This window comes from Lissotriton helveticus, chromosome 12 (genome assembly GCF_964261635.1).
Source record: "Lissotriton helveticus chromosome 12, aLisHel1.1, whole genome shotgun sequence".
NCBI classification, from domain to species: domain Eukaryota; kingdom Metazoa; phylum Chordata; class Amphibia; order Caudata; family Salamandridae; genus Lissotriton; species Lissotriton helveticus.
Window position 1 is genome coordinate 908,254,189 of NC_136073.1, and position 9,851 is coordinate 908,264,039.

The window sequence follows — 9,851 nt, forward strand, 5'->3', positions numbered from 1 at the left end:
TACTCTTACAAAACCTGAGAAATTCAGCAGTTCTAGTTAGCTTAGCTAACTATAACTTGCACCCCCGCACTGCACTGCTTTGCTTATGACCTCACATATTACATCACTCATGACATGGTCAATGACATCACTGATGACATTATCCACTGACTGTGTTTTTTTAAAGAGTTTATGGGTGTTAAATATACATACCAAGGTGTATTATATAGTTTCCCCCATTGCAGGCCCTAATATGTACTAGGGACTTATATGTAGGTTTGATACCTCTACCCTATCATCTACTAGGGAATTATAGTGTAGGTCATGCCAATTGTAAGTGCACCCTTTTATATAGTTTACCCTAATGCAGGCCGTATTATATACTAATGCATGTGTGTTTTCACTTGGGCTTTTAACTTAACACTGGACCTGGTTACACAGAGCCTTTAAGACTTATGGAGCTTCATGGAAGTCCTTCTATTCCACTATGGCCAGGATTGGCGAGGGGCATTCCAGTGTGTGAGAGGAACGCCTGATATGTCTTATTTTCTTAATTGAATACAGTATGAATATACAAGCAAGTGTGTTGGGTATTTTACAGAGTACTTTAAGGGAAAAACGCAATGTCTGATTATGAGTCAGTCGAAGGTGTTGCAGAGGAATTCTTCACATCGGATAGCGAGCAATATTCGGATGCAACATCAACCTCGCAGGCAAACTCCATGCAAGAGCCACCCAAGAAACCAGCAAAAAAGTGCTTTGGGAAGTACAGGCCAGAATGGGAACTTTCACCCCGCAACATCAGCAAGGTGTCAGAAGATGTGTTCAAGGCCAGGTGCAACCTCTGCAATAAAGACTTTTCCATTGTCCATGGAGGAGAGCTGGATATCAAAACACATGAGGCAGGAGCACAGCGTAAGAAAAATGCCTCAGGCAGGGCGAAGATGGCCACAATTTCAACTTACCTGCATCCAAGCTTCCAGCCAGAAGTATGCAAAGTAATTCATTGCTTGCTTCATCATAATGTGACATAGGTTTTATGTAATTCTTCTACACTCTTCTTGCTTTGTCACACTCTAAGACTCCCAAACTGAAGTGGCGAGCCATCTAACAATTTTCAGTTACTTTCTTTAAATGTGCAGCAGTGTTTACCAAGTCAGGTTGCCTTTCCCGTGCTTTTCTCACTCTGTTTATGTTAAGCACATCATAATTGCTTTTGGGTTACCAGCTGACACGTTAGTTTACATTTGCAGTTCTAAGTGCCATTGTGGCCACTGTTTTCTTCACCAATGGAGATTTTCTTTGCATATTTAAACCTTTGTGTATTCTTTTTTTCATTTTAGGTCACAGCTGCAGAGGTGACTCAGGTGTACCATGCTGTGAAGCATCACATTTCCTACAGCTTCCTGTATTGTGGCATCAAGCTAAGCAAAGTCCTGTATCCCGACTCGTCCATTGCGATGAAAGCATCCTGTGGCCGCACGAAGGCATCAAGCATCACTGTGAATGTGCTTGCACCTCTATCGTTGCAGCAAGCACAAGAAGACCTAAAAGATGGGAATTTCTCTGTTGCAGTGATGCCTCAAACAAAGGTAACATTAAACTCTACCCACTTTTGTTGCAGCACTTTAATTTCTCCTCCGGTGTGGCCTACACTCTGCTGGATTTCTACGAGGATGCAGCAGAGACTGCTACAGCTATTGCACAGCAGATCACAACCAAATTACATAACCATGGTTTGAAAATGGAGCAGGTCGCGGCATACTGTGGGGACAACGCAAGTGTCAACTATGGACGACATCATTCTGTGTTCCAGCTCTTGAAGGGAGCAAATGGAGACATTCTGCCTGCAAACTGTTCTGCCCATATCTTGCATAACTGTGCTAAACATGCTATTAATGGAATTTCAATGGATGTAGAATCCTTTGTTCTAAAAGTCTACAGCCATTTCTCTTCTTCCGCAAAGCGGACAGCGGAGTTGCAAGAGTTTTTCGCTTTTGTGGAACTAGAGTGGCAGCCTTTCTTTCGGCATGTCCCAACACGTTGTTCCCAGCCATTGCGCGACTGTTGAAGTGCTAGGCAGCACTAAAATCTTATTTCCTTTCCCTTGGGCCAGAAAAAACACCCAGAGCAATATGGGATTTTCTAGGACTTGAAAGTGGGGAGGCCCCTGTGTCACAAGGTAAGGTTTATCTTTTCTTTGTGCACGACATTTTGGTCATTTTTAACACCTGTATCCTGCAGCTGGAGAAGGATGAGCTGAGTGCCCCAGAGGTACCAGGCATCTTCAGAATAATAAGGAACAACTTAAAGGACAGAGTGGAGAATCTGTTCTTTGGTTTCCAAGTGCACAGCTATTTAGTGTCCCGTGACTCTGAGTTGAGCGCAAGCATGAAGAGCGATTTTTTGAACTTTTTGGAGCGCTCCTTAAAGTACTTAGAAAAATGGTTTGATTTTTCAGTGAGCCATTATTTGTCAGCAATAGAACCATGCTGCTTAAGAGAGCCTCTCACTTTCCAGCAGCTCTGCAAAGCTGCCGATGCAGTTCACTTGACCCAGCATTTGGAACCGCAACATTTATTTAACGAGTACAGTGTAATTGTTCCCGCTATGCGTGCTGTGGCAGGCGCAGACTTGCCATGTGCACAAACATGGCTGAATGCTTTATTAAAGTTGCCTTGTGATGTCCCTAACACAAAAAAAATATTATCATTTATACTTAGCTTGCCAGGCAGTAATGTACCTACTGAAAGTATTTTTTCACAGTTGAAGTTCACCTGGACTGACACACGAAATAGGTGTGATGTGGATCTTGTTAAGGCAGAATTGCAGATCCAGGCGAACATGAAACATTCAAGTGCTGACTTCTATCAATTAGCTCTTAAGAACAAAGAACTTCTGAAGTGCTAGTTCAGAGAAAAAAATATAATTTCAAACACTAGCACCAAAACTATTATTACCGTTGTCGGTACTACTTTCTTAACCCAATATAAACTTATTTTGACTTGTATTTACCTTTGTTGTCTATTTACTTACATACTATTGCACAACCTAATTTGTAGTGTTGGTAAAACTTGCCCTTTGTCCCGAATTTTGTCCTGAATTTTGACCCTCCATCCTGAATTTTTGTCCTAAATTTGACCCTTTGTCCAGAATGTTTACACTCCCCGTCCTGAATTCACACCCATGCCAGTTGGTCACCCTAGTACACGCTGTTGGTAATGGTCTAGCTGATGAAGCAGTAAAGACAGCAGTTGCGACATATTTAGTAACAGCAGTTACACGTTCCGAAATTAAGATTGATGATGACATCTTGGCAGCTATTGCCGCAGCAGAGAAGGGAGGTAAACACCCTAGAGGTTTCCCTTCTAAATACTCTTATCATTTAAGTCCTGATAAAGTTTCCTATTTGAGAATTAACGATGTTGGTGACAGGTTGATTCCCAACGCGGACCGCAGGCAGACTTTGATAACAGCGGCTCACAAGAACTGTCATTTTACCTCCACTTCCGTTGCAAGGAAAACAGGTACATCTCCATTGACAATGTCAAATAACAGTAAGTGGCCGATTCTTCTTAGTATGACTCCTACAGTCTCTTGTCCAGCTATGCTGAGAAATTCTGTTTTGGCTCTGGCGAATATCAAAAGGCCTGACGTTGTAATTGAGATGCCTATAGTTACTGATCCTTTATTGAATTCACCGGCTGGTGATCCCCTTAATGATACTGAGTATACCTACCCCACAGATTTGTTGATGCCTGATTTGCAAACACCTGCAGTCAACCAGTCACGCTTTTAATTTGACACTGACTCTGCAGCATCAAAGTCCCCATCGAAAATTTCTATTTTTGCTGTTTGGTTTAAAAAACATTTTTTGATACCCCCATGGACTTACATTTGGCTGGTGCTCTTTTCTATTTTTAGGTCGAAGCCTGCGTAGGCTGCGCATAGGTCGAAGCCTGCGTAGGCTGCGCATGCGCAGTCTCGCTGGCGAGATCTTATGTTCTTGAGGAGATTCACTAGCGGGCTTTAAGCCCCGCCCCTCTTTCCCATTGGCCGGCGTCACCGTTTATGCTAACTGGTGGCCAGTCATTGGGAAAGAGCACTTTATGACGTACACTTTTCTCTCTGTGAGCCGTCCCACTTGGACTGGCTCACATGACTTGCTGCCGTCGCAAAAGGATTCTTATCTTTATGGGGCCATGTGTTTCAAACACAAGGCCCCATAAAGATAATCGCTGGCACGATCTCCCCCTCCCCTTCCCCTTCTTTGCCTCTTCCTGTCGCTCTCTCCCCCCTCTTTTTTTTTTTTTGCCGTCTGACGAGAGTGATGGACAGAGCCAGAGTGAAACGGAATATCGGTGAAACAGAAAGAGCGGATGCAGTGCGCGAGATGGGCAGGTACTGTGTACACACACATCATTGTTTTGAAAGGGAACCATCAATCAATCAATCAATCAGTGCATTTGTAAAGCGCACTACTCACCCGTGAGGGTATCAAGGGGCTGAAGGGAGGGGGGGCCGTTACTGCTCGAATAACCAGGTCTTGCGGTGTCTCCTGAAGGTGAGATGGTCCTGGGTCAGTCGTAGGTGTGCGGGGAGGGAGGTCCATGTCTTGGCTGCCAGGTAGGAGAACGATCTTCCACCGGTGGTGACTCTGCAAATCCTTGGGACGCTGGCGAGGGCGAGGCTGGTGGAGCGGAGCTGGCGGGTGGGGGTAGAACGAGAAGTGGTTGTTGAGGTATTCGGGCCCATGTTGTGGAGTGCTTTGTGTGCGTGGGTGATCAGCCTGAACGTGATCCTCTTGCTGACGGGGAGCCAGTGCAGGTTTCTCAGGTGGGTGGATATGTGGTTGTGGCGAGGGATGTCGAGGATGAGTCGTGCGGAGGCGTTATGTATGCGCTGAAGCAGTTTCTGAAGTTTGGCTGTGGTTCCTGCGCAGAGGGCATTCCCGTAAACCAGTCGGCTGGTGACGAGGGCTTGGGTGACCATCTTTCTGGTTTCGGTATGGATCCACCGGAAGATCTTTCGGAGCATGCGCAGGGTGTTGAAGCATGAGGACGAGACTGCATTGACTTGCCTGGTCATCGTGAGGAGGAGACCAGGATGAATCCCAGGTTGCGAGCGTGGTCCGTGGGTGTCGGTACGGTGCCCAGTGTCGTGGGTCACCAGGAGTCGTCACAGGCGGATGGGGATTCTCCGAGGATGAGGACCTCTGTCTTGTCCGAGTTGAGCTTCAGACAGCTGTGCTTCATCCATTCTGCGACATCTTTCATTCCATCCTGGAAGTTGGCTTTGGCGGTGCGAGGGTCTTTGGTGAGGGAGAGTATCAGTTGGGTGTCGTCGGCCTAGGAGATGATGTTGATGTTGTGTTTGCGTGCAATGGTGGCGAGGGGGCTCATGTAGATATTGAAGAGGGTTGGGCTGAGTGAGGAGCCCTGGGGTACGCTGCAGATGATCTTGGTGGCCTCGGAGCGGAGGGGAGGGAGGCGGACTCTCTGGGTTCTGTCAGAGAGGAATGAAGTGATCCAGTTCAGGGCTTTTCCTTGGCTCCCAGAGTTGTCGAGGCGGGTAATTAGGGTGCGGTGGCAGACGGTGTCAAAGGCTGCCGAGAGGTCCAGGAGGATGAGAGCGGCTGTTTCTCCGTTGTCCATCAGCGTCCTGATGTCATCGGTGGCTGCGATGAGGGCGGTCTCGGTGCTGTGGTTGTCTCGGAATCCGGACTGGGATGGGTCGAGGGAGTTGTTTGCCTCGAGGAATGAAGTCAGCTGTTTGTTGACGGTCTTCTCGATGACTTTAGCCGGGAAGGGGAGAAGAGAGATGGGGCGAAAGTTCTTGAGGTCTTTGGGGTCCGCTGTAGTTTTTTTCAGAAGGGCGTTGATTTCTGCGTGTTTCCAGCTTCCAGGGAAGGTGGGTGACGTGAAGGAGCTGTTAATGATGTTCCGGAGGTGGGGTGCGATGATGGTGCTGGCTTTGTTGAAGATATGATGAGGGCATGGGTCGGAGGGGGAGCCGGAGTGGATGGTGTTCATGACGTGGGTGGTGTCTTCCTTGCTGATGGGGGTCCAGGCGCTGAGGGTGGTGGTGGGGGTCATATGTTCGGTGACTGGAGGCAGGGTCTGGGGTCCGAAGCTGTTGTGTATGTCTGGGATCTTGCGGTGGACGTGCATGGCGAGGGAGTTGCAGAAGTCTTGTGACAGTGTGATGTCGTTGTTGCTGGCGCTGGGGTTGGAGAGCTCTTTGACGTACCGGTAATTCTCAGCGCTACTTCAATAAAGTGAATGGGAGATACCCGGCACTTCTCACGATAGCGAGTACTCGCACTTCCGTATTTCCAAATAAAATGCTGAGATAAGGAAAGTCAGAATCCAGGCGCTTCAAGCTTGGAAGAGGGTTAGGCGGAGAGGGCAATCAGCCTTAGCAAGACGAACGGCTGTGCTGTGCGGATTGTGGACAGAACAGGGGAGAAAGGGGGAGAAGGAGACAAGATAGCCCCAGGAACCTGTTTTTGCAACAGAATACAAAAATGATGACAGAGTGAAGTAAAACTTAATTTTTAACTCGAGTCCATGAAATAACTTAAAGAGCACGGGCCTCAGACTTGATAGCTCTATTGGCGTGTACCTCTTTATTTTCTGCCTCAATAGTTCCACCACCCACCCCTCCTGTGTGTTTGCTCCCGTACACTCTCCTTTTCATCCTATTGTCTAATTCGAATCCTGTTTCTCAGTCTCATGAATCTTTTCTTTAACTCCTTTCCTGCCACCTCTCTCCTCCTTATCTTCTCACTTTATCTTTTTCCCTTATCGCCCCCTTTTTTAAATCCTCTCCGGGACTTCCTCTCGCTATCCATCCCTTCTCTCCTCGTAATCCTGTCCAACGTCAACAAACCTAGACTTCCATATCCAATATTAAAATTCCCTAAATATCGGAAATGAATGTTTGTGCCACGCGTGCCGAGAGCGGGAAAATTACACACCGACCCCGGTGGGTTGTTAGCTATGTGATGGGCGTGCGCGCGAATCAGAGAGTTCTTTATTAAATACGCATTCCCGGCGCTGATTGGGAATTAAACCGCCGCTCAAAACAAAAAAGAGAGGCTGGGAGAGTAACAGAGAGGTAAACAAGGCTGGAGCACTCCTCCACCGTTTCTGGGTCTGTTGTAAGTACTTAAATATGCTGTTCAATGCAAGTCTATGTACACCAAATTAATACATGTGTTACTTATTTATTGTTCTTGAGTTAGGGTGAGTTCCAGTATCTAAGGATCTTTTCCCTGGTCCATCACACTTGTAACTAGAGGCAGGCTGGTTGTCTCGCACCCCAGGGAGCTGCTCATATAAACTGTGCCCCCATCAATAATTGGGTGAACCTAGCTCCTATGCTCCCAATATGACGTCACTGAGGAGCCAGTGGCAGGTTGTCGTCGCTTTTTCTACCCCTGGGTTTTAGCTGGCATTACACCAAAGTCCTCGCAGGGGGATTAAGCGCTATATACATACACAATTGAGCAGGCAATACGGAAAGGGCCAAAGGTGAGGGGAAAAGCAGCAGCGAGTGAAAAAGAAAATATTGGTGAAACGGAAAGAGCGGATGCAGTGCGCGAGATGGGCAGGTACTGTTCGGTACTGCGTACACGCACATCATTGTTTTGAAAGGGAATGTACCGGTACTTCTCAGTGCTGCTGCAATACAGCTAATGCACCTCCTTAACACTGGAGCAGATTGCAGTCTGCACCTCCTTAACACTGGAGCAGATTGCAGTCAGTTATGGAAAGGTTTGTGTAGTCACAGTCAGGATATCGAAAGACGATGCAATACTAATAACAGATTGTGCACTTTTACAAACAACACTTCATGGAAAGAAAATGACACAATCCAAAATAAGCTATGTTCTCAATTTGCCCTTGATGTGAAGCCAATGCCTTCTTTCTGTCTGGCTTCACAGTTACAAAAGTTTCCATCTATTTGGACGTAAACAAGTTACTTAATACGCTTTCCCATCGATATCGTAAACCATCCACACAGGCCCTTGAGATCTGCACGGTAGCCTTTATCCGTAAACTAAACATCCCCGTTTAGCAAGAATCATTTAAAACCATTAGGTTACAAATTCCTGTTTGAAAGTAATCCCCGAAAGATAATATTACTACATCCGCAGGCCGTGATAAATGTTTATCGAAGAATGACGAGACAAGCTTAAGAAGTGTCAAGAGCGGCACAAAGGAAAATAATCTCTCTTGTGTATTTAACGAGTGCCAAATGGACGAGTGAGGTTTTAATAGGATGCAGGACAGCTTTCTGAGGTATGCGCTTCTGGTCTTTACCCTACAGCCAATACTGCATGTGTTTGTTATTAATTTCTTCCCTGTACTTTGTATCAGTCATGAAACATTATACCTTAAAGAGGTGTTCGTGGGCAGAGCCTTTAAGAGCTCGGCTCTACAACACCCCCCCCCCCCCCAAACTAGGAAAAAAATCTGCGTGCGAACAAGTTTCAAGCAGCGAATTACTTGGTCCCTTATAATGTTTATGCATACGTTTCTGCGAGTTTAGAAGTTCAAAGCAGCAATTTATAATGGAATTTCTTCTAAAGGCTGGCAGAGTAAAGGCGAGGGCATCGTCTCAGTAAAGCTAAAACAAATATCTTAATAACAGCGACAAACAAGCATTAAAAATGCAATAGGTCTCGCCTTTTATTAAGTTAAAGTCATTCGCTTTGCTATACAATACCATTAGCAAAGCAAATGGCTTTAACTTAACCAAAGGCGAGACCTGTTGCATTTTCAATGCTTGTTTTATTCATGTCAATTAGATTTGTGGTGCATTTTTTCAGTTTTGTGAATGGACACTATGTTAAAGAAAGAACTTCAATTAGACCTATTGATGGAACTTTGGCACCCCACTCCTCATCACATAGAATGAAGAGGAACCAGACTTTTGTGAATATCACTGCTTGGCCTGTCTTGGATAGGATTGTGTGAGATGTTAAATTTCAGGTCCATGGCCCCACAGAGGTTATAAATGTTCCCAATGTACTACGTGTTTCAATGGGGGATGTGGTTAAACAAAATATACACTCTGCTGATTAGGATGTCCAAGCCGTAGAGGCTCTGTTTTCTGATTTGAAATATTATACTGCTTTTGATGCTGAAGATTTGTATTTAGATTCAGCCAATTATGTGGACTTATTTTGCTACCAACATTATGGCAATCACTTTCTGCATAAGGCAAACACGTTTAGAAATGTGGTTAATTACACACAATGGGAACATTGTCCTGCTCCCGTTGAAGGCAGCTCGAAAACTCTTTTGAAGAAGCTTACTTATTTTACTGATTTTAATCAGTCCAATACTGAGGCATTTTATTTTAAGATGACTGTTAAGTCCTCTTCCAAGGTTAGACTTACCCACACAAAATTATTGTATTCAAAGTCCTTTATCGGCCAATTGGCTATAGGGGGCTATGAGCTGTGGAAAGATATTGTTGATCTTCAATCTGTTTGGGGTTCTAAAGGCTGGCAGGTACAAGGCACTGAGGCTTTGCATCGTGCATGGCTCATCCCGACCCATATGTTGTTTCTGAATTCGACTATTTCACAAACCACCTGCTTTGGATTGGGTACGTCTAAAAAATGAAATGCTCCTTCTCTTCCTGATTTGGGAGAATGCCCTACGTGGTCCAATCACACCGATTGGTAACTTAGTGAATGGCAGACTATGTTACTAAATTCGTCTTTTAACATTTCCAGTTTTGATCCCCAAGGTTGGTTGTTATGGCAAAAAAGTTCTGATTTATGCCAACATCGTTTTCTGGCTCTGGCACCTGGCTATACACAGGTTAGGGTGGATCCCCGCTTTTAAAGTGACCAC

The 9,851-nt window shown here is 45.5% G+C and overlaps 1 pseudogene; it reads left to right on the forward strand.

Annotated features, from left to right (window-relative positions):
* Positions 1-602: 602 nt before the first annotated feature.
* LOC144798200 (uncharacterized) lies at positions 603-2,050 on the forward strand (annotated as a pseudogene).
* Positions 2,051-9,851: the final 7,801 nt, after the last annotated feature.